General features: G+C 43.3%; 5 non-coding genes and 5 pseudogenes across 5 annotated transcripts; all 10 read right to left on the reverse strand.

Moving 5' to 3' along the window:
* Window positions 1-896: 896 nt before the first annotated feature.
* On the reverse strand, window positions 897-1,035 carry LOC149931019 (U2 spliceosomal RNA; annotated as a pseudogene).
* Window positions 1,036-2,116: 1,081 nt separating this feature from the next.
* LOC149931020 (U2 spliceosomal RNA) lies at window positions 2,117-2,307 on the reverse strand. Its single transcript, XR_016476534.1, has one exon. It is a non-coding gene; the product is annotated as a U2 spliceosomal RNA (small nuclear RNA).
* Window positions 2,308-4,091: 1,784 nt separating this feature from the next.
* On the reverse strand, window positions 4,092-4,250 carry LOC149931021 (U2 spliceosomal RNA; annotated as a pseudogene).
* A 1,118-nt stretch (window positions 4,251-5,368) lies between these two features.
* Window positions 5,369-5,559, reverse strand: LOC149931022 (U2 spliceosomal RNA). Its single transcript, XR_016476462.1, has one exon. It is a non-coding gene; the product is annotated as a U2 spliceosomal RNA (small nuclear RNA).
* A 1,473-nt stretch (window positions 5,560-7,032) lies between these two features.
* On the reverse strand, window positions 7,033-7,132 carry LOC149931023 (U2 spliceosomal RNA; annotated as a pseudogene).
* Window positions 7,133-8,233: 1,101 nt separating this feature from the next.
* On the reverse strand, window positions 8,234-8,424 carry LOC149931024 (U2 spliceosomal RNA). Its single transcript, XR_016476494.1, has one exon. It is a non-coding gene; the product is annotated as a U2 spliceosomal RNA (small nuclear RNA).
* A 1,842-nt stretch (window positions 8,425-10,266) lies between these two features.
* Window positions 10,267-10,407, reverse strand: LOC149931025 (U2 spliceosomal RNA; annotated as a pseudogene).
* Window positions 10,408-11,452: 1,045 nt separating this feature from the next.
* LOC149931026 (U2 spliceosomal RNA) lies at window positions 11,453-11,639 on the reverse strand. Its single transcript, XR_016476456.1, has one exon. It is a non-coding gene; the product is annotated as a U2 spliceosomal RNA (small nuclear RNA).
* Window positions 11,640-18,791: 7,152 nt separating this feature from the next.
* LOC149931027 (U2 spliceosomal RNA) lies at window positions 18,792-18,894 on the reverse strand (annotated as a pseudogene).
* A 1,035-nt stretch (window positions 18,895-19,929) lies between these two features.
* Window positions 19,930-20,118, reverse strand: LOC149931028 (U2 spliceosomal RNA). Its single transcript, XR_016476555.1, has one exon. It is a non-coding gene; the product is annotated as a U2 spliceosomal RNA (small nuclear RNA).
* Window positions 20,119-26,001: the final 5,883 nt, after the last annotated feature.

The following is a 26,001-nucleotide window of genomic DNA, read 5'->3' on the forward strand; positions in this document are numbered from 1 at the left end:
CCAGCCATCCTCACCTCCCTCGAAACATCCTTCTTCTGGTACAGATTCGTCCATCTGATCTTGGTGGTCGTCAGCGTCTGTGGCGGCTGCCCCGGCTGCCAGTGGTGGCGGGGTCGCGTTCCGCAAGTTACCAGTGTCTTTGGGGGACCGGAATATGGCCTTGGATTCCAGAATTTTCTGGAGTCGGTTGCACCTTTTTTCTTTTCTTCTTCGGGCAATCCCGAACCTGATGATTGTCTTTGCGGCAATAAAAGCACATGCGCTGGACGCCCTGGTAAACGAGTTGGATGCGGTGTCCATTGATGGTCATCAGGTTCGGGATCGGGCTCTTGAGTTTAACTTCAAGGCGACGGTTCCCATTCCGTACATCCTTCAACGGGCCTTTTTGGAATTTCTCCCATGATTCAGAAACCACCTCGCAGTAGCTCTTTAATACTGACTTCAAAAATGATAACTCCCACCAGCAGGGAGCATCTTTTATCGTGATCTGGGTGACAGGATCGGCGACACCCACGATGTCCAGATGCTTGTCCCCGACAATGATACCGGCGTCGACGGCCTTCTGATAGCAGATAGCGTTCTTAAACGTTATCTGACATTCAGCTTTCCGAGCATCTGGAACACTTCGATGCTCTTGGGGCCAATGCAGTCGAAAAGGGCGACAGCCAAATCTTCCACATTGACCCCGTCGAATTTTATTCGTGCGGTAGCCTTCTTGGAGATCGAAGGATCATCAGGAATCGACTTCGACGATACAGGAGGCATGGCGAAAGTTGGTGGAAACCGCCGAAGCGGAGACCGGAACTCAGGAACCGTTGGTTTGTAGCAAGCGGCAACAGGCAAACAGGAACAACAGCCGGAACTGGAACTGGGCTGGAGACAGGTACGGCAGCGACTGACGCTTCAGCGTGGCAGAGAGCAGGCAAACTCGCCTAAAGGCGTAAAACACTTCTCGCCCCCCGACTAAGATCTCGGTATAGAACTATTGAAAACAGATACTTCACTTTGATCTTAGCCAAAAGGCCGAGAAGCGATAACCGGCAAAGGGGGCTTTGGTGGTTGAAAAAGAAAAAGAGTGAGATTGAGCATTCATATATTTCATAATTATGTTTAAGCAGATTGCTCGTGGCTGGAGATGACAGCGTGTATAACCATCACGTCTGACCAAAGAAGGCAACTTCTTGATTTCAAACAAAAAGATCGACGGCCATCGAGCGTTTTCAGCCGTCAACGGTAATATCACGTGGAATACATTGGTTCTCGACCTATCAACGACGGTAAGCCGCGTCGAGTGGGGTCATTTCTTGGGAGGGAGACCACCGGGGAACACGGCGTGCCGGTGGCTGCTCTCTTCCTCTCTCCCTCTTTTTTTCCATTAACGCGGTATTTGAGTCTTTTTAATAAAATTTGTGTATTTTTAAATATTTTCTTTTACGCTGTTTCTAACTAGTTCGCCAAGGCGATAATTTATCTTCGGTTTTCTCTGGGTCTTTTTTTTAATAAGTGGCAACATGGAACCGTGCTTAATCGATAATTAGAAAAAGTAAGATCATGATCATACGGAGTTTCCTCCTGCACGCTTACCAGAACAGCTGTAGAGAAGTGTCATGAGATATGGCACTACGAATTGACCGTGGTTGCCGCGTAGTACGCGCCCCGGCATCAGCAACACAAAAACTCGTTTTTTCCAAACCATCCCGCTTTTAACAGTCCCCTATTTCTACAGCGATAGTTACGCAATCCTCGCTAGGTAACTCGATGTAAATAACTTATATGGTGTCCGTTTCGAGAACGGAGTTACCATGATTTGGGAGGGGGTAATTTTTTTAAAGGGGAAGACGTGTTGCCAACGCGAATGTCGAAAAGCGGCCGGCTGTGAACTCCTAATCATGTCTCCTGTTAGTAACGAAAGTGACTTAAAAAATCATACCGTTGGTAACGTACGACAATTATGGTAAAATTTACAAAACAAATCCGTCCGAATCTTCAAAATGATCTACTAGCCAATGACGACTTTCCCTCTTATGACGTTAGGAATATATATATATATATATATATATATATATATATATATATATATATATATATATATGGTGTTTGATTTTAGATTCATTGAGCGAGGTGGGCCGATCCTGGAAGAACTGCAATACCAGGCCAACCCGTGGCGGAGGTGGAGCAAGCTCCGACCTCTCCGCCGCCGTCCAAAAATAAGTTTAATATCTTGGGCCCCGATGGGACCCGTATCAGATATTAAGCTGATAAGAACAGATACTGAATTTGTTTATTTAAAATTCGTTGTCAAGGTTACAAGTGTCCGCGTTATTAAAAAATTTAAATTATCGCGAACACTGTATTAAACAAAAAAGGGATTGTTGCATACATCAGGCAAAGCACTAAACGAGCGTAAAAATACTTGTCGGTCCAAGAATAAAATTAGACGCGATAATTTACAATACTATTTACAGTTATCTACATGTCGAGTAAAGGTAAGTAAATATAATTTACTTCAGGTATTAGTATCCTATAAATTAATTTAAATTTAAGCATACAATTCTAATTTTTTCTTTTTGTTTTTCAGGTTCTACAGTTTTGAAGGTAAGTATATCAGGTAAGTTTTTTTTTTGGTACAATAGGGTCTAAATAATTTTGATTTTTCTTTTACAGGGTAAACAGGTTCCGCGGTACGTATCAGGTGAGTTATTCATATTAAGCATACAATAAACTATTAAAATGTATATAACAAGAACTTTTAAAATTGTAAAGTTAAAATTTACAATAAAAGCGTATTTAAAACTAAGAAAGTAATTTAAAAACATATTTACATATCACCATAAGGGCCTATTTTTTCCCTTTTTTGGTAAATGTTCCTGATGGGGAAGTCTGTACTCGTTTCCTGCGAGTTTGCAAAGTTTGACGTGCCTCAGTTAGGAAGTCTTCACGCCATCTGAGTAGCTCAGGTGACTCCGTGACAAAGTTTCCTGCACGTTGGCAAAAGTTCTCTATTTCGCAATCGGTCATTTCTGAAAACTGCCAATCTCGTTCGTAGATCGGACTCTCGTATACTGGGTGTTTCGAGTTGGGAGATGACTCTGGAATGGGTGTGCGCTGTGGCGGAGTCTTCACAGCGTTTGCGTAGCCGTTAGACATTTTTGGCAATTCAGATGTTTTAAGGGAAGACTTTGGCGAAGAGAGACTCCAGCCATCTTCACCCCCCTCAAAACACCCTACTTCTGGTACAGATTCGTCCATCTGTTCTTGATGGTCAGCAGCATCGGTAGCGGTTTCCCGTTCTGCCAGCGGTGCTGGGGTCGAGTTTCGTAAGTTGCCAGTGTCTTCGGGGGCTGGAATATGTCCTTGGATGTCCGAATTTTCTGGAGCTGATTGCGCTTTTTTCTTTTTCTTCTTCGGGCAATCCCGAACCTGATGACTGTCTTTACGGCAGTAAAAACACATTCGCTGGACACCTTGATAGACAAGTTGGATGCGATGCCCGCTGATGGTCATCAGGTTCGGGATTGGACTCTTGATCTTTACTTCTAGACGCCGATTTCCATTGCGGATGTCTTTTAACGGGCCTTTTTGAAATGTTTCCCATGTTTCTGAGAGTACCTCACAATAATTCTTTAAGGCAGATTTCAGAAAGGGTAGCTCCCACCAGCTGGGAGCATCCTTGATTGTTATCTGCGTAACCGGATCGGCGACTCCAACGATGTTGAGGTGCTTGTCACCGACAATAATGCCGGCATCCACAGCCTTCTGGTAGCAGAAAGCATCTTTAAAGGTGATCTGGCATTCCGCTTTTCCAATCATCTGGAAGACGGTGATACTCTTGGGGCCAATGCAGTCGAAAAGAGCTACAGCCAAATCTTCTACATTGACCCCGTCGAACTTGATTCTTGCCGTGGCCTTCTTGGAGGATGAAGGTTCGGACTGTGGTTTACACGGCAGCGACGACACGGCAGGCATGGCGACGATGGTGGTGACCGCCGAAGCGGAAACCGGATACTCAGGAACCGCTGGGATGAGCCAAACAGCGACTGGAACGCAGGAGCAGGAACAGGAACTTCAACTGGCACAGGAACTGGGTCGGTGTAGAATGCCGAATCAGCTTGGCAGGTAGACGAGCAGGCACGTATAACTCGCCTTAAAGGCGTATAAACACTTCTCGGCTTAGACTAAGATCGCGGTATAGAACTGATATTGGAAACAGATACTACACTTTGATCTTAGCCAAAAGGCCGAGAATCGATAACCGGCAAAGGGGGCTTTGGTGGTTGAAAAAGAAAAAGAGTGAGATTGAGCATTCATATATTTCATAATTATGTTTAAGCAGATTGCTCGTGGCTGGAGATGACAGCGTGTATAACCATCACGTCTGACCAAAGAAGGCAACTTCTTGATTTCAAACAAAAAGATCGACGGCCATCGAGCGTTTTCAGCCGTCAACGGTAATATCACGTGGAATACATTGGTTCTCGACCTATCAACGACGGTAAGCCGCGTCGAGTGGGGTCATTTCTTGGGAGGGAGACCACCGGGGAACACGGCGTGCCGGTGGCTGCTCTCTTCCTCTCTCCCTCTTTTTTCCATTAACGCGGTATTTGAGTCTTTTTAATAAAATTTGTGTATTTTTAAATATTTTCTTTTACGCTGTTTCTAACTAGTTCGCCAAGGCGATAATTTATCTTCGGTTTTCTCTGGGTCTTTTTTTTAATAAGTGGCAACATGGAACCGTGCTTAATCGATAATTAGAAAAAGTAAGATCATGATCATACGGAGTTTCCTCCTGCACGCTTACCAGAACAGCTGTAGAGAAGTGTCATGAGATATGGCACTACGAATTGACCGTGGTTGCCGCGTAGTACGCGCCCCGGCATCAGCAACACAAAAACTCGTTTTTTCCAAACCATCCCGCTTTTAACAGTCCCCTATTTCTACAGCGATAGTTACGCAATCCTCGCTAGGTAACTCGATGTAAATAACTTATATGGTGTCCGTTTCGAGAACGGAGTTACCATGATTTGGGAGGGGGTAATTTTTTTAAAGGGGAAGACGTGTTGCCAACGCGAATGTCGAAAAGCGGCCGGCTGTGAACTCCTAATCATGTCTCCTGTTAGTAGCGAAAGTGACTTAAAAAATCATACCGTTGGTAACGTACGACAATTATGGTAAAATTTACAAAACAAATCCGTCCGAATCTTCAAAATGATCTACTAGCCAATGACGACTTTCCCTCTTATGACGTTAGGAATATATATATATATATATATATATATATATATATATATATATATATATATATATATATATATATATATATATATATATATATATATATATATATGGTGTTTGATTTTAGATTCATTGAGCGAGGTGGGCCGATCCTGGAAGAACTGCAATACCAGGCCAACCCGTGGCGGAGGTGGAGCAAGCTCCGACCTCTCCGCCGCCGTCCAAAAATAAGTTTAATATCTTGGGCCCCGATGGGACCCGTATCAGATATTAAGCTGATAAGAACAGATACTGAATTTGTTTATTATTTTTCAATAAAAATACAGTACCCTGGTCAGGTATATTTCCCGCTTTTTAAATTATTTTTAAATTACAGCAGGTCATTATTATTAATTTTTTTGACTGCATGATAACCGCAATTTACAAAAGGAGAATAATGAAGAGAAAGAGACAATTATCAAAAGAGAGCTATAAAAAAAATATTTTCAAAGTGTAAAAAAATGTATAGTTAAAATAGTAAGTATTTACAAAGAGTTAAAACACTAATTATCTTGTAGAGTTAAAACACCGTGATTTCGTTCAAAATTTAAGTACTACCTTAACTTATAGATTTGCCTTTTTTCGCTTTCTTTTTTATTGGAGTGGTGCTATTGCGGCGTTTCGGATAACTTTGGAGGATTGAGGTGATGTTGTCTGTGAGTTCATCTAAGTGCCAGTTGAGAGAATCATTTCGGGTTGGAGGTTCCTTGTTTACTTTTTCGAGAAGTACTTGTAGTTCTTGTCTGGTTAATTTCTTTAAGTCGGGATTGTCGCCCAATCTCCAGGTTGCTGGATCCCATCGGGGGCCGTCAGCTGTACTGTTGTCTTGTTCGTTTGTCTCGAAGTCGCTTTTTTCACTTTCGCTGCTTAAGTCTTCTAAGGTGCTTGCGGCAACCTCCTGGTCTGGTATACCGGAATTGGCAGTTTTCTGTGGAGTAGGCGCTACTGGCAGATTTTCTTTATCGTCAGTCTCTTGTACACTCTCGTGTTCGTTCGTTGAAGATTGATCCTGGCCATCAAGTGGAACCGGGCGTCTTTCTTCTAGCGTAGCCTGCTTCTTTTCACACGAGGAAACCGTGTGGCCCACTTCGTCGCAAAAGAAACATTTTTTTACAACGCCTCTATAGTAAATAAGGGCGCGGATGCGGCCAAAAAATAAAACGTTGGGTATGGATTTCGCCATAACAATCTTCACCGAGCGGTCGCCATTTTTTACGCCCTTCAGTTGAGGATACTCGTCGAAATGGTAAGTTTTAATATTACCGTATTGTCGGAGGGTACTAATCACTGAATCCCATTGGATCCATTTAGGTATGTTCTTGATGGTAATCCAAATCCCTTCATCATCCATTGAGGTAAGTTTCCATTTCTTTTCATTAGTTTTCAGGTCGTCGCATGAGAGAGCTTCTTGAAGGAAGGCCAAGGTGGTAAACGTAATCAGGAAGATTCCCTTACCCAAAGGTTGTAGTGTATCTATGCTTTTTGGTCCAAGATGGTCGTAGATGGTTTTTGCCACGTCTAGAAAGCCGGCATCGATTTCCAGTCGAGCGGATCTTTTCTTCTCCTCCGTAGCCATTTCAGGCTAGGAGAATATCGTCTGGTAGGAGAAGCTCCAAGGAGGAGCGGCGTCAGTGGAGCGGGTCAGCAGCAACGGCCGGTAAGTACCAGGTAAGTACTTTTCTTTTCAGGAACAGGCAACAGCAGAGCGGATCGGATCGGAGCATCAACGGAACATGCGGCAAGGCAGGAACACTCGCCTCAAAGGCGTAGAAAACACTTCTCGCCTCTCGACTAAGATCGCGGAATAATACTGCAAAACAGATACTACACTTTGATCTCAGCCAAAAGGCCGAGAAGCGATAACCGGCAAAGGGGGCTTTGGTGGTTGAAAAAGAAAAAGAGTGAGATTGAGCATTCATATATTTCATAATTATGTTTAAGCAGATTGCTCGTGGCTGGAGATGACAGCGTGTATAACCATCACGTCTGACCAAAGAAGGCAACTTCTTGATTTCAAACAAAAAGATCGACGGCCATCGAGCGTTTTCAGCCGTCAACGGTAATATCACGTGGAATACATTGGTTCTCGACCTATCAACGACGGTAAGCCGCGTCGAGTGGGGTCATTTCTTGGGAGGGAGACCACCGGGGAACACGGCGTGCCGGTGGCTGCTCTCTTCCTCTCTCCCTCTTTTTTTCCATTAACGCGGTATTTGAGTCTTTTTAATAAAATTTGTGTATTTTTAAATATTTTCTTTTACGCTGTTTCTAACTAGTTCGCCAAGGCGATAATTTATCTTCGGTTTTCTCTGGGTCTTTTTTTTAATAAGTGGCAACATGGAACCGTGCTTAATCGATAATTAGAAAAAGTAAGATCATGATCATACGGAGTTTCCTCCTGCACGCTTACCAGAACAGCTGTAGAGAAGTGTCATGAGATATGGCACTACGAATTGACCGTGGTTGCCGCGTAGTACGCGCCCCGGCATCAGCAACACAAAAACTCGTTTTTTCCAAACCATCCCGCTTTTAACAGTCCCCTATTTCTACAGCGATAGTTACGCAATCCTCGCTAGGTAACTCGATGTAAATAACTTATATGGTGTCCGTTTCGAGAACGGAGTTACCATGATTTGGGAGGGGGTAATTTTTTTAAAGGGGAAGACGTGTTGCCAACGCGAATGTCGAAAAGCGGCCGGCTGTGAACTCCTAATCATGTCTCCTGTTAGTAACGAAAGTGACTTAAAAAATCATACCGTTGGTAACGTACGACAATTATGGTAAAATTTACAAAACAAATCCGTCCGAATCTTCAAAATGATCTACTAGCCAATGACGACTTTCCCTCTTATGACGTTAGGAATATATATATATATATATATATATATATATATATATATATATATATATATATATATATATATATATATATATATATGGTGTTTGATTTTAGATTCATTGAGCGAGGTGGGCCGATCCTGGAAGAACTGCAATACCAGGCCAACCCGTGGCGGAGGTGGAGCAAGCTCCGACCTCTCCGCCGCCGTCCAAAAATAAGTTTAATATCTTGGGCCCCGATGGGACCCGTATCAGATATTAAGCTGATAAGAACAGATACTGAATTTGTTTATTTAAATTCGTAGTCAAAAAAATACATTTGTTCGCGTTATTAACTTTTAAATTAGCGCGAACAAAGCTGTATACATTTACAAGTTACAAAATAGAAAGAATAATTTCCTTCAAGGTTTCTGTTTATATAGGCAGAAGCGCCAAGTTAATTGTTTACGGGTAAAGATACCTCAAATGGTGAGTATGTACTTTTTTAGGGGCATACAGGTAAGTATTTTTTTTTTTCATTATTTAACTTTTTTACTTTTTACAGGTTGGGTTAATTTCAACGTTAATAACTTCAAAGCTAGCCTAATTGTAAACCAAAGCATAATTTTCTTTTAAACATTAGGGTTTAACAGGTATATAGAAATATTTACATGAACTTTTTAGGTAAGCTAACATACATAAGAACCTATATGAACTTTTCAATTAACGCGAAAATTAGTCTTAAAAATTAAGACAAGCCAGAATATTAAAAACATGTAAAGTTAAAAGCAAATAAAACCCAAGCTATAAAATGTCACCATTGATATTGCACGTATTTATTAAACGATTGTTAAAAAACCCTTTATACTAAAAGACTTCAACTTATTAAAAAAGTCAAGGTACTTAAAAGTGACTTAAAATATAATTACAGTCCTAGCATAGATCTTGTTTTTTCCCTTTCTTAGGGTGACTTGTAGATGGAGAACTCGGTGAACGTTTCTTGTGCTTTTGAAGATAGGCGCGTGCCTCGGTTAATGCGTCTTCGCGCCATTTAAGGAGTCGTGGAGGCGTTGCAGGCAAGGCCTCTGCACGACGGCAAAAGTCCTCAAGTTCCTGCTCGGACATTTCCCAATATTTCCAAACTTGTGCATAATTAAATCTTTTTGTTTTTTCAGGTTTTTTCACCGCCGGAGAGGATTCTGGATTGTGTTCTTGATGAGATGCTGTTTTCACTGCATTGGAATAGCCGTTGGCCTTTTCTGGTGTGCCGGAAGACCCTGGCGGAGAGAGGCGCCAGCCATCTTCGCCCTCCTCGAAGCTTCCGGTTCCTGAAGCTTCATCGTCCATTTTTTCCGGGTTATCGTTGGCGGCCTCGTTTGCTTCTGGTGAAGGTGCGGAGTGCCTCAAGTTTTCAGGATCATCGTGTACAGGGTTCTGGCCTTGAAGTATTGTGCTCTCTGGAGTCGTTCCAGCCTTCTTTTTTTCTTCGGACAATCCCGAACCTGATGACTGTCTTTGCGGCAGTAAAAACACATGCGTTGGACGCCTTGATAAACGAGTTGGATTCGGTGTCCACTGATGGTCATCAGGTTCGGGATTGGACTCTTGATTCGGACTTCAAGACGGCGGTTACCGTTTCGGACATCCTTCAGGGGGCCTTGTTGGAAGGTCTCCCACGTCTCGGATATCACTTCACAATAGCTTTTGAGATTGGCTTTTAGGAACGAGAGATCCCACCAGCTAGGTGCATTTTTAACTGTGACTTGAGTCACCGGATCGGCAATGCCCACGATGTTGAGGTGTTTCTCGCCGATGATTATTCCGGTATCCACCGCTTTCTGGTAGCAGATAAAGTCTTTAAACGTGACTTGGACTTCCGCCTTCCCGATCATTTGGAAGACCGTAATACACTTGGGGCCAATGTGGTCGAAAAGGCCAAGAGCCAAATCTTCTACGGCGACACCGTCGAATTTTATACGTGCAGTGGCCTTCTTTGAGGACATAGAGGAGGACTGTGATGCTGCTGGCAAGGACTGCACGGCAGGCATGGCTACGTTGGTGGTGACCGCCGAAGCGGAGACCGGAACTCAGGAACTGTTGGTTTGTAGCAAGCGGCAACAGGAAAACAGGAACAACCGCCGGAACTGGAACTGGGCTGGAGACAGGAACGGCAGCGACTGACGATTCAGCGTAGCGGAGAGCAGGCAAACTCGCTTAACAGGCGTAAAAACACTTCTCGCCCCCCGACTAAGATCTCGGTATAGCACTATTGAAAACAGATACTACACTTTGATCTTAGCCAAAAGGCCGAGAAGCGATAACCGGCAAAGGGGGCTTTGGTGGTTGAAAAAGAAAAAGAGTGAGATTGAGCATTCATATATTTCATAATTATGTTTAAGCAGATTGCTCGTGGCTGGAGATGACAGCGTGTATAACCATCACGTCTGACCAAAGAAGGCAACTTCTTGATTTCAAACAAAAAGATCGACGGCCATCGAGCGTTTTCAGCCGTCAACGGTAATATCACGTGGAATACATTGGTTCTCGACCTATCAACGACGGTAAGCCGCGTCGAGTGGGGTCATTTCTTGGGAGGGAGACCACCGGGGAACACGGCGTGCCGGTGGCTGCTCTCTTCCTCTCTCCCTCTTTTTTTCCATTAACGCGGTATTTGAGTCTTTTTAATAAAATTTGTGTATTTTTAAATATTTTCTTTTACGCTGTTTCTAACTAGTTCGCCAAGGCGATAATTTATCTTCGGTTTTCTCTGGGTCTTTTTTTTAATAAGTGGCAACATGGAACCGTGCTTAATCGATAATTAGAAAAAGTAAGATCATGATCATACGGAGTTTCCTCCTGCACGCTTACCAGAACAGCTGTAGAGAAGTGTCATGAGATATGGCACTACGAATTGACCGTGGTTGCCGCGTAGTAGGCGCCCCGGCATCAGCAACACAAAAACTCGTTTTTTCCAAACCATCCCGCTTTTAACAGTCCCCTATTTCTACAGCGATAGTTACGCAATCCTCGCTAGGTAACTCGATGTAAATAACTTATATGGTGTCCGTTTCGAGAACGGAGTTACCATGATTTGGGAGGGGGTAATTTTTTTAAAGGGGAAGACGTGTTGCCAACGCGAATGTCGAAAAGCGGCCGGCTGTGAACTCCTAATCATGTCTCCTGTTAGTAACGAAAGTGACTTAAAAAATCATACCGTTGGTAACGTACGACAATTATGGTAAAATTTACAAAACAAATCCGTCCGAATCTTCAAAATGATCTACTAGCCAATGACGACTTTCCCTCTTATGACGTTAGGAATATATATATATATATATATGGTGTTTGATTTTAGATTCATTGAGCGAGGTGGGCCGATCCTGGAAGAACTGCAATACCAGGCCAACCCGTGGCGGAGGTGGAGCAAGCTCCGACCTCTCCGCCGCCGTCCAAAAATAAGTTTAATATCTTGGGCCCCGATGGGACCCGTATCAGATATTAAGCTGATAAGAACAGATACTTGAATTTGTTTATTAATAATTCAAAAATATTTACATAGCGATCTTTGCAAAGATCAGTACTTAAATGATTATATAATTACAATGATTAGAATAAATCGAAAATACTGTAAGGTTGAAATACTGTTTCTAGGATTTTATAATATGTTAATTGTCAGGTACTTGTTTTTCAGGTAAGTTGTATCACATTACAGGCAAATGTAATTTCAATCTTTTTTTCTCAAGTAAGTTTCTTTAAACGTTTTATTTTTCAGGTAAGTTTACTTTTAAGCGTTATTTTTCAGGTAAGTTTAATTTGAAAAGTTTTCCAGGTAAGTTTAATTTTAACATTTTTTCCAGGTAAGTTTAATTTTAACATTTTTCCAGGTATGTTTACTTTTTTCCAGGTAAGTGGACTTTAAACGTTTAATTTTAACATTTTTCTAGGTAAGTGGACTTTTAACGTTTAATTTTAAAATTTTTCCAGGTAAGTTTAATTTTAACATTTTTCCAGGTAAGTTTAATTTTAACATTTTTCCAGGTAAGTTTAATTTTAACATTTTTCAAAGTAAGTGGACTTTTAACGTTGAATTTTAACATTTTTTCCAGGTAAGTTTAATTTTAACATTTTTCTAGGTAAGTTTAATTTTAACATTTTTTCCAGGTTTGTGTAATTTTAACATTTTTTCCAGGTTTGTGTAATTTTAACATTTTTTCCAGGTATGTGTAATTTTAACATTTTTCCAGCGAAGTTGAATTTTAACGTTTTATTTTCCAGGAACTTTCAGAATAGCAATTTAAGTGTATTGCCGTTGATTTCGACTAGTGGTTTGGCCTCGTTACACCATAGTGCCACGAAGTGGTCCGGGTGCAATCGGAGCCTGTCAGCACGAGCCCGCATAGCGAGATGGAGACGGACGCGGTCCAGTATGACATTGGCTGTGTCGCGCTTGTTCTCGAAAACTAGACGGTTTCTCGATTTCCATATTTGGAAATTCACTTCGGCGAGCAGAATCAGAGTAACGTTGATAAGTCCTTTTGGTACTGGCAATGGTGTTAAGCATCTGATGGTATTCCATCCTATAAACTTGACGCCGAGAAACTCGCGCACACGATTCCGAAGCAACTTCGGATTTACGCACTCGTAGAGCAGGTGTTCGAGGCTCTCACTTTTTGGGCAGAATGGGCACGCACGGGTGTTGCACATGTTGCGCCCGTAGAGCACGTCGCGAACGGGAACAACTCCGTGCATAACTTTGAACGCGAAGTCACGCCGGGAACCGGTGATACTTTTTCCGGAGAGACGACCGAAGGCGACTGTCCAATTAACGTGAGGAAGCAGAGTCACGACCCGCGGCTGGTAGAGAGACTGGAGAATGGATTTTACTCCTTTATTCGAAATTTTGAAGAAATCGACGTCAGGGTTTGAAGCCAAAATCAACATCGCCGTTGCTTTGGCGGGTAGGTAGTCTACGTTTACGTGAGCGGCGTGGGTGACGGAGGCGTTCCAAGGAACCTTGAAGATGGTCTTGGCGCTCGTGGACAGATGGTAAGACACCGTGGCGCGAACTGGGTGATCAGTCGCGGTCAAGCACGACGCGTAACGCGTCAAGGCGAGAGCTCGAATCTCATTTTCGAGATGGGGTACTCCTAAACCGCCTTCCTTGGAGTCGAGGCAGAGAGTTTGCCGCGCGACAAGTTCTTGTTTGTCTCCCCAAACGAACGAGAAAATGGCCTTGTTGACAGTCGAGATGGCGGTGACGGAAAAGTCCACAAGAGGGACGGGGTAGGTCAGTTTCGGTAACGCGATTTGCTTGATTAACTGCGAGCGTGTGCGAAAGCAAAACTCATTATCAGCCCAGAAATCGAGCGATTCGCGGAAATGAGTAACGAATTTTGTTTCGTTGGCTGGAGCGACTCCTTCGGGCGTGAAAAGAATCCCCAAGATTTTAACGGGATCGTTCGTTTCTTTTACGGGTAATGTCGTCGGGACCCGTTCCAGGATCCTTCTGCCTACGCGAGCGAGTTGAGTTTTGGCGGCGTTGAATTTGCCGCCAGAAACCGTGCAGAACTCGTCGAGTACCTTGATCGAGGCGCGGACGGACACGACGTCTTCCAGCAAAAGGTTTGCGTCGTCGGCGTGCGCGGCGTAAACTTGGCGATCCGAAGCCGGAGCTCCGGGACACAGGAGACCACGAATCGACGGAGAGTGGCTCACCGCGAAGAGGAAAGGTTCGAGGGCGAGACAGAAGAGACTAGGAGACAGAGGACAGCCTTGACGGACACCCCTGTTGACCTCGAAGGGAGCTGACGGGTGGGTATTAATTGTTAATTTACTAGTGTTTTTGGTATACATATTTTCCAGGATTTCGACAAAGCGTCGACCGAAACCGAAGCGAGTGAGTGTGTCCCAGAGGTATTGGTGGGACACTCGGTCGAAGGCCTTTTCAAAGTCCAGAGCGAACAAGAAGCCGGACGCCTCACGTTCCGAATAATCCCGCAAGATGTCGCGGATCAACACGAGATTATATAGAGGCTGGCGGCCCCTGACCCCGCACGTCTGATTAGGGCCAACGATGGACCCGGTGACCTTTGACGTTCTCGAGACGAGGATTGACGCAAACAGTTTCCTGTCCGTGTTGATGACGGTGATCGGACGCCACGCAGCTGGAGAAGCCTTGTTGGCGCGATCTTTGCAAAGCAAGACGACTTTCCCTTCGCGGAACGAATCCGGGAAAGGCGCGTCGTTCATCAAGTCGTTAAAAAGGTTCAGTAAAACAGGCCTCAGATCTGGCCACATGAAGCGGTAAAATTCCGCGGGCAGACCATCCGGACCAGGAGATTTCCCGCCTTTAAGCCGACGTAACGCGTGATTTAAATCATCGTTCGTTACGGGTAGTTCTAAATAATCCCGGTCGAGATCGGATAATCGCGGCATTGCGTCACAAGATGTCGCGAAGAACTGCTGCGGGCGTGGAGTGTCGTTGCGGCTATACAGGGTTCGATAATAGTTCACGAAGGTGTCGTGTACTACCGTGTCATCTGTCGACAATCCGTCGGTGGTAGATACTTCTCGAATGTCGACGCGTGGCATCGGAGAATTTACGCGGCGATAAAAGGAAGCCGAGAACGACTCCTCGTCACTGAGAACGTTCGCGAGCGACTGGTCTTGTTTTTCTGAGAAGTCCTGGCGGTAGGTGTATCGGAGAAGAGACTGAAGTTGTTCCTTAGCGGCGACGGTGTCTGTTGTTTCCGGAGTGACCCGGGCGACTTTCTGCAAGGCCCATTTAAGGAACACTACTTCTTTGCGCTTCCGGCTGGCGCGCTCCTTTCCCACCCGGCGGAAGTAGGTGGCGATCTCAGATTTTGCGGTTTCCCAAGTAGATGCGGAGTTGACCCGCGAAATGATACGTCTAAGCTCGGTCTTGTGGGTCTCGGAGTCATCGTCCGATAGAATGGCGGTGTTGAGACGCCACACGCTCGGTGGACGCTGATGGGGCGGAGAAACTTTAAGGGTAACGCTGACTGCGTCGTGGTCGGAAATATGACGCAGAGGCCAAATTTCCGCTTTTGTCGTCTGAATATCGTTTGTGGGAACGAAGAACGTGTCGAGCCGCGAATTTCTTTTTGACGAGTGCCAAGTGAATTGTCTGGTCGTTGGATTAAGACAGCGCCAAGAGTCGTGGAGATTCATATCTGTAATGAGCGTGGCCAAAGCGTCGGAGCTAAGGTCAGCTGGACCGTCCGGAACAAAGTCCCGGTCCATAGACGGGTCAAGGACGCAATTAAAGTCTCCGCCGATGACGAGGCGGTCGAATTTACCGGTAAAATATTCGAATAAATTGTCAAAAAACGCGCGTCGCAGTACCGGTTTACACGGGGCGTAGACCGAAACGACGCGAAACAGTTGATCGTTAAAGCGGATATTGAGGCTGACGATACGACCGTGATTGTCGCAGCGAAAGCCTGTAATCGACTGCGCGAGAGCGTCACGAACTAATATGGCAGTCCCGCAACTTGACGAGGAGGGAGCGCTTGAATAAAATATCTTATACCCCGCGAAAACGGATCTGATAGCGCGCCAGTTGTCAGAAAACATCCAGTGCGTTTCTTGAAGAAAAACTAGGTCAAAGCCATGCGTACTCGCGAAAGCGGAAGTGTCCACGGCCTTGTGCCGGTTTCGCAATCCGTTTCCGTTAAATGTACAAAATTTTAAGGAGACCGAAGACATTAAAATTAAAAATAGGATTACTAATATTACAATTAAATTAAACATTACTATAATTAAGCTAAACGATACTACAATTAAAATTAAACTTAAGAAAACCGGGACAAAAATTAAACTAAAATGATAGCTAATTAAAAACGTACATCACCTTCGGAGTCACTATCATTGTTGGTGCACAACTTCTTCGGTGAAGTTTGGTTAACAATTCCTGGCGAAACTTGTTTGTGACGTTTCAGTGGAGTGAGCTTGTTGAAAGTCGTAATTTGTGGTGGCGGAACGTGGTATTGGTTCGGGTTGACAAGAATGTTGCTGTATGTGGCTCTCAGTGGCGTAACTGATGAGCCGAAATCTTTCACAAGATCGTCGAAAAGTGACAAAACCGCGCTTTCGTTCGAAATTCCTTCGGCGTTATCCGACGCTGCGGAGATGGCCACTTGGTCGCGCACCTCATTCACTTCTGCGACTACTTCGTTCGCGCTCGTCTCTTCTCTCTCCGCGTGAACATCCTCGCCGTTCTCTCCCGCTCCGTTCCCTGTAGCCGCCGTCTCTCCGTCGCGTCTCTTGTTTTCCCGCTTTTTTTCGGGACAGTGGGCGCGGTTGTGGCCGACGCCCTTACACCCGAAACATTGCTGGGAAACTCCAGCGTACGTCACCAAATAATTTTGGCGCGCAAAACGCCAAATATTGGGTACTGGCTTCTTCATCTTCATACGAATCCGGCGATTACCGTTTCGGATGCCTTCCAACTCTTTATCTTTTTTGGGGTCGTACAACTCATACTCGTGCTTGGAAACGTCCCCATATTCTTTGAGCGCCGTCGAAATTGCATCTGCCTGGATCCAGGCGGGCATGTTTCTGATGGTGATCCACCGGAAATTCCCATCCGGCCCCAGCAATTCGTAGTCCTTGCCTTTGATGTTCAGGCAAGGATTCTCCATAAACTTGTCAAAAATGACCTTCGTCAGAAACGTAATCATGAAAACTCCGCTTCCGAGAGGTTGAAGCGTTTCAATGGTTTTACTACCGGCCTGATTGTAAACCGCCCTGGCTACATCGACATACTCAATAGCAGAATCTGCTTCTAACCGCGCAGTGCGCGACTTAATTTGCGCTGCCATAATGACAGACACAAATAAAGAATGAAAAAATTACCCCGAAGGGCCTTACCGTTTTCTAACTTCCTAAAAAGCCGTAACTTAGTAGTACTCAAAACGGGAAAAAACGAAACTAGGCTTAGCAGCCGGCGCCGGAAAACGAGACACGGCAGCCGCCTTGAAAAAGGCAGCTACGCGCGAGACGAGAGAGAAAAACGCGGATACGGAGCTCCGCGTGGACACGTCTGCTCTCTCCGAGGATAAGAACAGATACTTTTAATTGTTTATTAAAAGCTTCGTTAATTTTACAGTTTTTACATGTTTACGTTTGTTGTATTTGTTCGCGTTTTACTTAATTAAATTATCGCGAACAAAAGTAAGGTTCATAGTCGATCAAGGTAAGTATAAGCATATAATTAATTTTTTTCTTTTTTGCAGGGTTTAAACAGTGAGAGTTACGTAAAGTTAAAAACTTTAAAACAAAACACTAAGATATAATCGAGATAAAAACTTGATTTTAAAATTAAAGGTGACGAATAAAATATGTGAATAATACACTAAAATACATTTTAAAAATATATTAAAAGTGTATTAGAAACATATGTGCAAAATTCAGTATGTTACGTATTCTGCATATATATCTTGTTCGGGTGTGCTTTTGGCGGCGCTGGCGAATGACTTCTTCTCCTCGTTCTGGGTCTTTCCTTTCTTAGCTGATTTTCCTGGAGAATTGGTCAAGCGTCGTTTCGAAAATTTTTCTTGTTCCTTGCTGATGAGTGTTAACAACATCTGCCTCCTCCTGTCTGTTATAGCGTCAGTTGTATCGATGTATTTCGTGTATCCTTGTAGTTCCTTTTGTGAGTAGTTCTTTAAGATCTCCAGTTCTTTCGGAGTGGCATGCAGGGTGTCGTAGCGATTCTTGGGCTGGGATTCCTGGTGGTCGCTTGGTGGTGTTCCCTGCGATGTTGCCGCTTTTGCTATGGGTAATTGCTCCTTAGCTGAAGTGTTGTCGACTGTCTCCTGGACGTGCTCGGGTTTTTCCTTTGGAGACTCTTTCTGACCTTCCTCCATGGGTTGATTCCGCTCTTCTTGTTTAGCTCGTTTTGCTTCACAAGTCGAGGTGTTATGGCCTTCTTGGTCGCAAAAAAAGCATTTTTTTACGACCCCTGCGTAGTATACTAATGCCCTGCTACGGCCAAAAAAGAGGACATTAGGAATGGTTTTTGTCATAATGATTTTTACTGAGCGGTCGCCGTTTTTAAGTCCTTTGAGTTCGGGGTATTCGTCTAATCTGTGAGCTTTGATGGTTCCGTAGTGTCGTAGAGTTGTTAATATGGCGTCCCATTGGATCCAGGAGGGCAGGTTCTTGATGGTTAACCAGACACCGTCGTCGTCGATGCTGGTTATCGAGCAGGGTTTCTCATTTATCGTCAGCTCCCCATAGGAGACAGCTTGCTGGAGGAAGGCCAGAGTGGTAAAGGTAAGTAAGAAGCAATTTTTACCCACAGGTTGAAGAGTCTCCAAGCACTGAGGTCCAAGTTTATCGTAGAAGGTCCGAGCGACGTCCAGGAATCCGGCGTCGACTTCAAGCCGGGCAGTCCGTTTTTTTACCTCTGCAGCCATTAAGGCTGTGGAGAGGTCGTCAGTTGAAGGTACGTCCCAAGAAGGAACGGCGTCAGAAAGTGATGGCAGGAACCAGCCAAGTCAGGATACGGCGTAGTGACCAGGAACAGCAGCGACAGGTAAGTGTCAGCAGGACCAGGAACAGCAGCGGAATCAGGAACAGCTGAGGAACCGGAAACAGCAGCGGCAGCTTCAGAAGCAGGAACAGGAACAGGAACGTCAGGATACCGGCAGGTAAGTCAGCATCGCAGGAACTAGCTGTATAGCTGGAAAACTCGCTTAACGGCCTTTCGGCCAAGATTTCAGCGAAATAGCTGGGAACAGATACTACACTTTGATCTTAGCCAAAAGGCCGAGAAGCGATAACCGGCAAAGGGGGCTTTGGTGGTTGAAAAAGAAAAAGAGTGAGATTGAGCATTCATATATTTCATAATTATGTTTAAGCAGATTGCTCGTGGCTGGAGATGACAGCGTGTATAACCATCACGTCTGACCAAAGAAGGCAACTTCTTGATTTCAAACAAAAAGATCGACGGCCATCGAGCGTTTTCAGCCGTCAACGGTAATATCACGTGGAATACATTGGTTCTCGACCTATCAACGACGGTAAGCCGCGTCGAGTGGGGTCATTTCTTGGGAGGGAGACCACCGGGGAACACGGCGTGCCGGTGGCTGCTCTCTTCCTCTCTCCCTCTTTTTTTCCATTAACGCGGTATTTGAGTCTTTTTAATAAAATTTGTGTATTTTTAAATATTTTCTTTTACGCTGTTTCTAACTAGTTCGCCAAGGCGATAATTTATCTTCGGTTTTCTCTGGGTCTTTTTTTTAATAAGTGGCAACATGGAACCGTGCTTAATCGATAATTAGAAAAAGTAAGATCATGATCATACGGAGTTTCCTCCTGCACGCTTACCAGAACAGCTGTAGAGAAGTGTCATGAGATATGGCACTACGAATTGACCGTGGTTGCCGCGTAGTACGCGCCCCGGCATCAGCAACACAAAAACTCGTTTTTTCCAAACCATCCCGCTTTTAACAGTCCCCTATTTCTACAGCGATAGTTACGCAATCCTCGCTAGGTAACTCGATGTAAATAACTTATATGGTGTCCGTTTCGAGAACGGAGTTACCATGATTTGGGAGGGGGTAATTTTTTTAAAGGGGAAGACGTGTTGCCAACGCGAATGTCGAAAAGCGGCCGCCTGTGCACTCCTAATCATGTCTCCTGTTAGTAACGAAAGTGACTTAAAAAATCATACCGTTGGTAACGTACGACAATTATGGTAAAATTTACAAAACAAATCCGTCCGAATCTTCAAAATGATCTACTAGCCAATGACGACTTTCCCTCTTATGACGTTAGGAATATATATATGGTGTTTGATTTTAGATTCATTGAGCGAGGTGGGCCGATCCTGGAAGAACTGCAATACCAGGCCAACCCGTGGCGGAGGTGGAGCAAGCTCCGACCTCTCCGCCGCCGTCCAAAAATAAGTTTAATATCTTGGGCCCCGATGGGACACGTATCAGATATTAAGCTGATAAGAACAGATACTGAATTTGTTTATTATTTTCTCAATAAAAATACAGTACCCTGTCGGATAATTTCCTGTTTTTTTAAATTAGTTTAAATTAAAAACAGGTCAATAAAATAGTTACAGCAAATAAAAAGTAAAAAACTAATTAGTTCATAGAAGTAAAATCGAGGTTAAGTTTAAAATTACTAAAAACTTTAACGCGAAGATTTTCCTTTTTTGGCTTCTTTGGTGGGAGTGGTACTGCGTGGGCGCTTTTGGTAGTTGTTGAGTACTAATTTAATTTCTTCAAGGTATTCGGTCATGGACCAGTTAACAACACCGTTCTGGCCATAGGGTTCATTGCTGACGCGTTCGCAAAGCATCTGTAGTTCTTTTTTGTTTAAATTCGTTAGAGGCGGTTTCGTTCCTGGTATCCAGGTCGTGGGATCATATGGAGGTCTGGCTGTTGCGGTGATTTCTTTTGAGGTGGTACCGGAGTCGGAGGAGTTCTTTTTTGGTTTGCTGTTTGTTGATTCAGGTTTAGGTTCATCGGGTTTTGGTGCTGTTTTCAGGGCATCGGAGTATTGGCTGGTTTTGACTGGAGGATCTGGGTTCTTCTTGGATGGTTCGGGTGACGTCATCGTCCAGCTCTCTTCAGAGCTTTTTGATTCGTCGGCTGCGGTAAGTATGGGTAAGTTATTTGTGTGATTTTCTTGGTTTTCTTTCAGGTTATCGTCTCGAGTGGTGGCGTTGGTGAGTATAGGTGTGGAGTTTCTGGTTATTTCAGGATCTTTGGGTAAGTCGTCGTTGGTTTCAGGTTTGTCTGCCATCTGGTTTTTCTTCTTCTCGCAGGTAGAGGCTATATGCCCCTCCTGGTCGCAGAAGAAACATTTTTTCGCGACGCCGGTATAATATACCAGCGCCCGGCTGCGTCCGAAATAAAGTACGTTAGGAATCGTTTTATTAATTTTTATTTTTACCGATCGGTTGCCGTTTTTGATTCCTTTTAGCTCCTTATATTCATCTAGGCGATGTGCCTTTATGTCTCCGTACTGTCGTAGGGTCGTCAAAATTGAATCCCACTGTATCCATGATGGGAGCTGTTTGATGGTTAACCAGGTGCCGTCATCCTCGACACTAGAAATCTTACAGGATGCATTGTTTACCGTTATTTCTCCATAGGAGATCGCTTGTTGTAGGAAGGCCAAGGTCGTAAATGTGAGTAGAAAGCACTCTTTGCCAACAGATTGCAGCGTATCAATACTGTTGGGTCCGAGTTTGTCGAGGAAAGTACGAGCAACATCCAAGAAGTCGGCGTTAACTTCAAGGCGAGCAGTCTTCTTCTTCACCTCCATAGCCATCGTGGCTATGAGAGGATCCGCAAAGAAGAGAAAGTCCAAGGGAGCAGCGTCTCACACAGAAAAGGATTCCAGGAGCAGCGGCGTCAGGTAGGTTTTTCTTTTTCAGGAACGGGCAACAGAGCATCAGCGGATCAAATCGGCACAGGAACGGAACATGCAGCAAGGCAGGCAAACTCGCCTTATAGGCGTAGAAACACTTCTCGCCCCTCGACTACGATCTCGGTATAATACTGCAGAACAGATACTTAAATTTGTTTATTTATAAACATGGTCAAGGATACATCATTCGCGTTATTAATTATTAACTTATCGCGAATGATGAGAAAAACATTTTCGGTCACAGTTGTAAAGTAAAGTTAGACATTTTAAAGTTTCTGATTTTTAGAATGCGTTCCTATAAATATTTACTATATATATTTTCTATATTTTAACAGGTACATTTTTCGTTTTAGGAATTCTTAGATTTCGGAAATCAAGGTAAGTTTTGTTCTTTTATACATTTTAGTATTCGACACAATTCAGTTAGAAAAGTAAACAAGATGACTTAATATTTTTACATAAGGTTTAAAATATCATATAAACAAATTTAAAAGTTTTTAAAAATTACTGATTAAAATCACATGCCATTTTTCCTTTAGAATAATAAAACTAAATTATTTTGATCAATTTTAATTACAGGTTGGTTTTCATCGCACCATTTAAGTTCAAATACTGGGCGTGTCAGACGTTCAAAGTCTGCCCGTGCCCTTTTCAAGGTCGCGTTTCGAATTCGTTCTCGTACTACGAATGCGGGTACAAATTTATTTTCGAACAATTTATTGTTCCTTGCCTTCCACACTTGGTATTTCGTTTCAGTTAACATAATCGAAAAGACGTAAATGAGTGCCAATGGTATTGGCAATGGGGCATGGTATAAAACGGACTTCACTGACAGATATTTAATATTAAAATAAGTTTTTAAATCGTTTAAGAGCAGTTTAGCGTTATCGCATTGATATAAAAGGTGTACAAGAGTTTCATTATGTTTGCACATAGGGCATGATCTGGTTTTAGCCATGTGGCGGCTATATAAAATGTCTCTAACCGGCAACACATCATAGACCACTTTAAACAAGAAGTCACGTCTAGTTCCTTCTATGGAACGAGACCCAGTTCTTTTAAAAATCGTCTTCCAATTTATATGTGGCTCCATCGATAGTCTTTTATATCGGCGTAATGTGTGCCGATATCTGAGGCGTGGGACATTTTAGCATCCCACTTTGAACCAAAAACAGTTTTAACAAAAGTTGATAAATTATACGTTACCGACTTCTGCACTAAATGACCTTCAGCGTTTAAGCACTTAATTACGCGTGACAATTTTAGACTAGAAATAGCATTATGAAGGCTTGGGACAGATACACCTCCGTCCTCAACAGGTAAATACATAGTTTTTCGGTTGACTAATTCGGTTTTTTCGTTCCACAAGAATTTAAACATTATTTTTTCCAGTTCGATAAGTGTTTCAGAGGAGAAATTTACTAATGGTACCGGGTAAGTTAACCGCGGCATTGCTACCTGACGTAACAATTGCGCTTTGCCGATTAACGAGATAACATACATTTTCCAGCCTTCGACTGTTTCTTTAAAACGGGTTTTAAATATTTTTTCATTTCTGGGATCAACGCCCCTAGCATCAAATTCAATCCCGAGAATTTTAACAGTTTCATTTGTTAATTTAATCGGCATATTTTCGAGAATTTCGCAGTGAACCGCTCCAAGTCTAATTGCCTTGGATTTATTTTCGTTAAGCATGCTCCCCGACAAATCACAATACTGGTTTACTTCAGACATTATATATTTAATGCTATTAAGGTCAGTGCTGACGCAATTAACGTCGTCAGCATGAGCGATATAATCTAATACATTCTTGACCGAAGCGCCCGGACAGGGAAGGCCTCTAATACTAGGGTGCGAGCGTATGTTCATTAAAAGAATCTCAATACAGAGACAAAATAATACTGGGGATAGAGGGCAACCCTGCCTAACCCCTCTTTGCACCTGGAATTCCCGGCTTAACGAATTATTAACTAAAATGGAGCTGGTATTGTTCTGGTATAAAATTTTGACAAAGTGTATAAAATTTGGACCTAAACCAAACCGAGTTAAAACATTTATGATAAAAGAGTGGTCTAAACGATCAAAAGCCTTATTAAAATCAGTGGATATAAGATACCCTGACTGACCTCGCTGGTTCAAAGATTCTATAGTGTCTCTTAGTAAAATTAAATTGTGATACGTCAACCTGCCTTGGACGCCACAAGACTGCCCCTGCCCTATTAGTTTACCGGTGATGCTTTTCAAACGATTTTCAAATACTTTCGCAACCATTCTCCTATCAATGTTGAGAAGAGTTATGGGGCGCCAGTAGTCGACCAAGTGTTTCAGCCGCTCGTCCTTACAGAGAAGAGAAATAACCCCCGTCTGCATGGACGGCGGCAAACACCCAACTGCTAACGAAGAATTGACGACACGAGTAAGTACAGGACCTACTAAAGCCCAATACGTTTTGTAGAATGCGGCGGTCAGACCATCAGGACCTGGCGCTTTACCGTTATTAAAGGATTTCAAGGCCGCGAGTAATTCGCCTTGCGTAACGTTCCCTTCCAGGGGATCGCTTTCTTTGGCGGACAAACGTGGTAAATTGGGAGGACTTACAAAACTGCCAACTTTCTCGGCTTTATAGAGATTAGTGTAGTAGCCTACAAAGGCGGACTCGATGACGTCAGGTTCATTACGCCGGACGCCATCGACCTCGACTTCAGAGATCACTACTTTTCTACGGACACCTTTAACTTTTAAATAAAAGCTAGAGGAAAAAAGCTCTTCGCCACTAAGATCGACGCCCTCTCTCGTCCCAACAAGGTGTTCGTATTTTTTAACATATTGCTGTTGTAATAGGATCTTTAAATTTTCTTCGGCGGCACATGAGTAAACATTTTTATCAGGGGCTTGGCTAATTAGACCTAAAATCCACCTATACACCAAAGCACTTTTACGTTCTCTAAAAGCTAAAATCTTTCCCCGCTGTTTAAAAAATTTACCAATATTTAATTTAAAATCATCCCACCCGTTAAAATCATGTACAGTAGATAAAAGCAAGCGTAATTCATTTTCCACACTTTTGTCGTTGCCATCCTCTGGGGTAAGGAGTTTATCGTTCAAACGCCAAACTCCCCGCCCCCTAGGTATCCCCTTTTCTAAAATAAGACCAGTTTGCAAAAGGCTATGATCAGAATAGCTCACAGGTAAAATATCCACACTAATTAATTTAAACTGATTACTTATGTAAAAACGATCAAGCCTACTTTTGACATAATCGTTTTTCCAGGTAAAACCAGGCACAGAGGGGTTAACCTGTCTCCAGGCATCTATTAAATTTAAGTTGAAAACAACAGAATTTAAGGCAACAATACTACGGTCGGGGTAAAAAGTACCTCCCTCCCTGTCAAGGTCTGGGTTGCTGATGCAATTGAAATCCCCACCCAAAATTAAACAATCATATTTACCATCTAAAAATGTATAAATAGAGTTAAAAAATATCGTTCTTCGATTCGGTATACAAGACGCGTATATATTAATAATTCGAATGCGGCTTCCCGCTAAAATTAGGTCAACACTGATAACGCGACCTTCATGGTCGGCGCGAAAACTCTTAATATTTGGCTTTAAATGATTTTTAACAATCAAAACTACTCCGCAAGAACGATTAGAACCCTGACTAAAAAATATATTATCGGTAAAAAATTGTTTTCTTATTAAAGACCAATTGTCCGTATTTAAAAGATGCGACTCTTGTATAAGGAGAGCATCTAAATTGCTATTAACAAAAAGCGCGGCGACATTAATCTGTTTATTCATTTCACGCATACCATTAATATTTAAAGTTCCTATATTTAGGCTTACCATAAAAAAGAGTAAAAATAAAGCTATAAAGTTCATCATTACTTGCTTTTTTTCGTGTTTGTCGATAGACAATCAGAGTTGACTCTTTTACTTGATTTGGGGGTCGAGGCCCCTTGGCGCTCCAAAACAGTCTTTTTGTCGGGTCTCGTAGTTTTCAGTGGCACCGAATTTACTGTGGCCGGATTTCTCGTTGGAGAACTGGATACGGCGTTAGCGTAGCCGTTGGCTTGAACTGGTACGTTCGAATCGCGAAGTTCGTTTTCTTGTGCCAAAGACACAGAATTCGATGCGGATGCGGATGACGCGTTGAGGATCTCGTGCGAGCTATCCGAATCTCCCAGATAGAAGGAACTGGGTTTTTCAATCGGTTCATCTTCTTCTTGCATCTCAGCGTCACTAGTTTCTTTATCAAAAGTAACAATGTCATCTGGCTTACTTATTGGCATTTCCTTCACCATTTCATCTGCAGCGTTCTGGTTACCAGCAGACTCGTCGTTGGCGCGAGATTTCTTTTTCTTTTTAGGGCAATCCCGTACTTGGTGATTGTCTTTACGACAATAAAAACACATCCTTTGGACGCCCTGATAGGTGATTTGGACTCGGTGACCACTGATAGTCATCAAATTCGGGATCGGGCATTTTAGCTTC

The sequence above is a fragment of the Leiobunum rupestre genome, chromosome 9 (assembly GCF_980474605.1).
Source record: "Leiobunum rupestre chromosome 9, qqLeiRupe1.1.hap1, whole genome shotgun sequence".
Classification (NCBI taxonomy): Eukaryota; Metazoa; Arthropoda; class Arachnida; order Opiliones; family Sclerosomatidae; genus Leiobunum; species Leiobunum rupestre.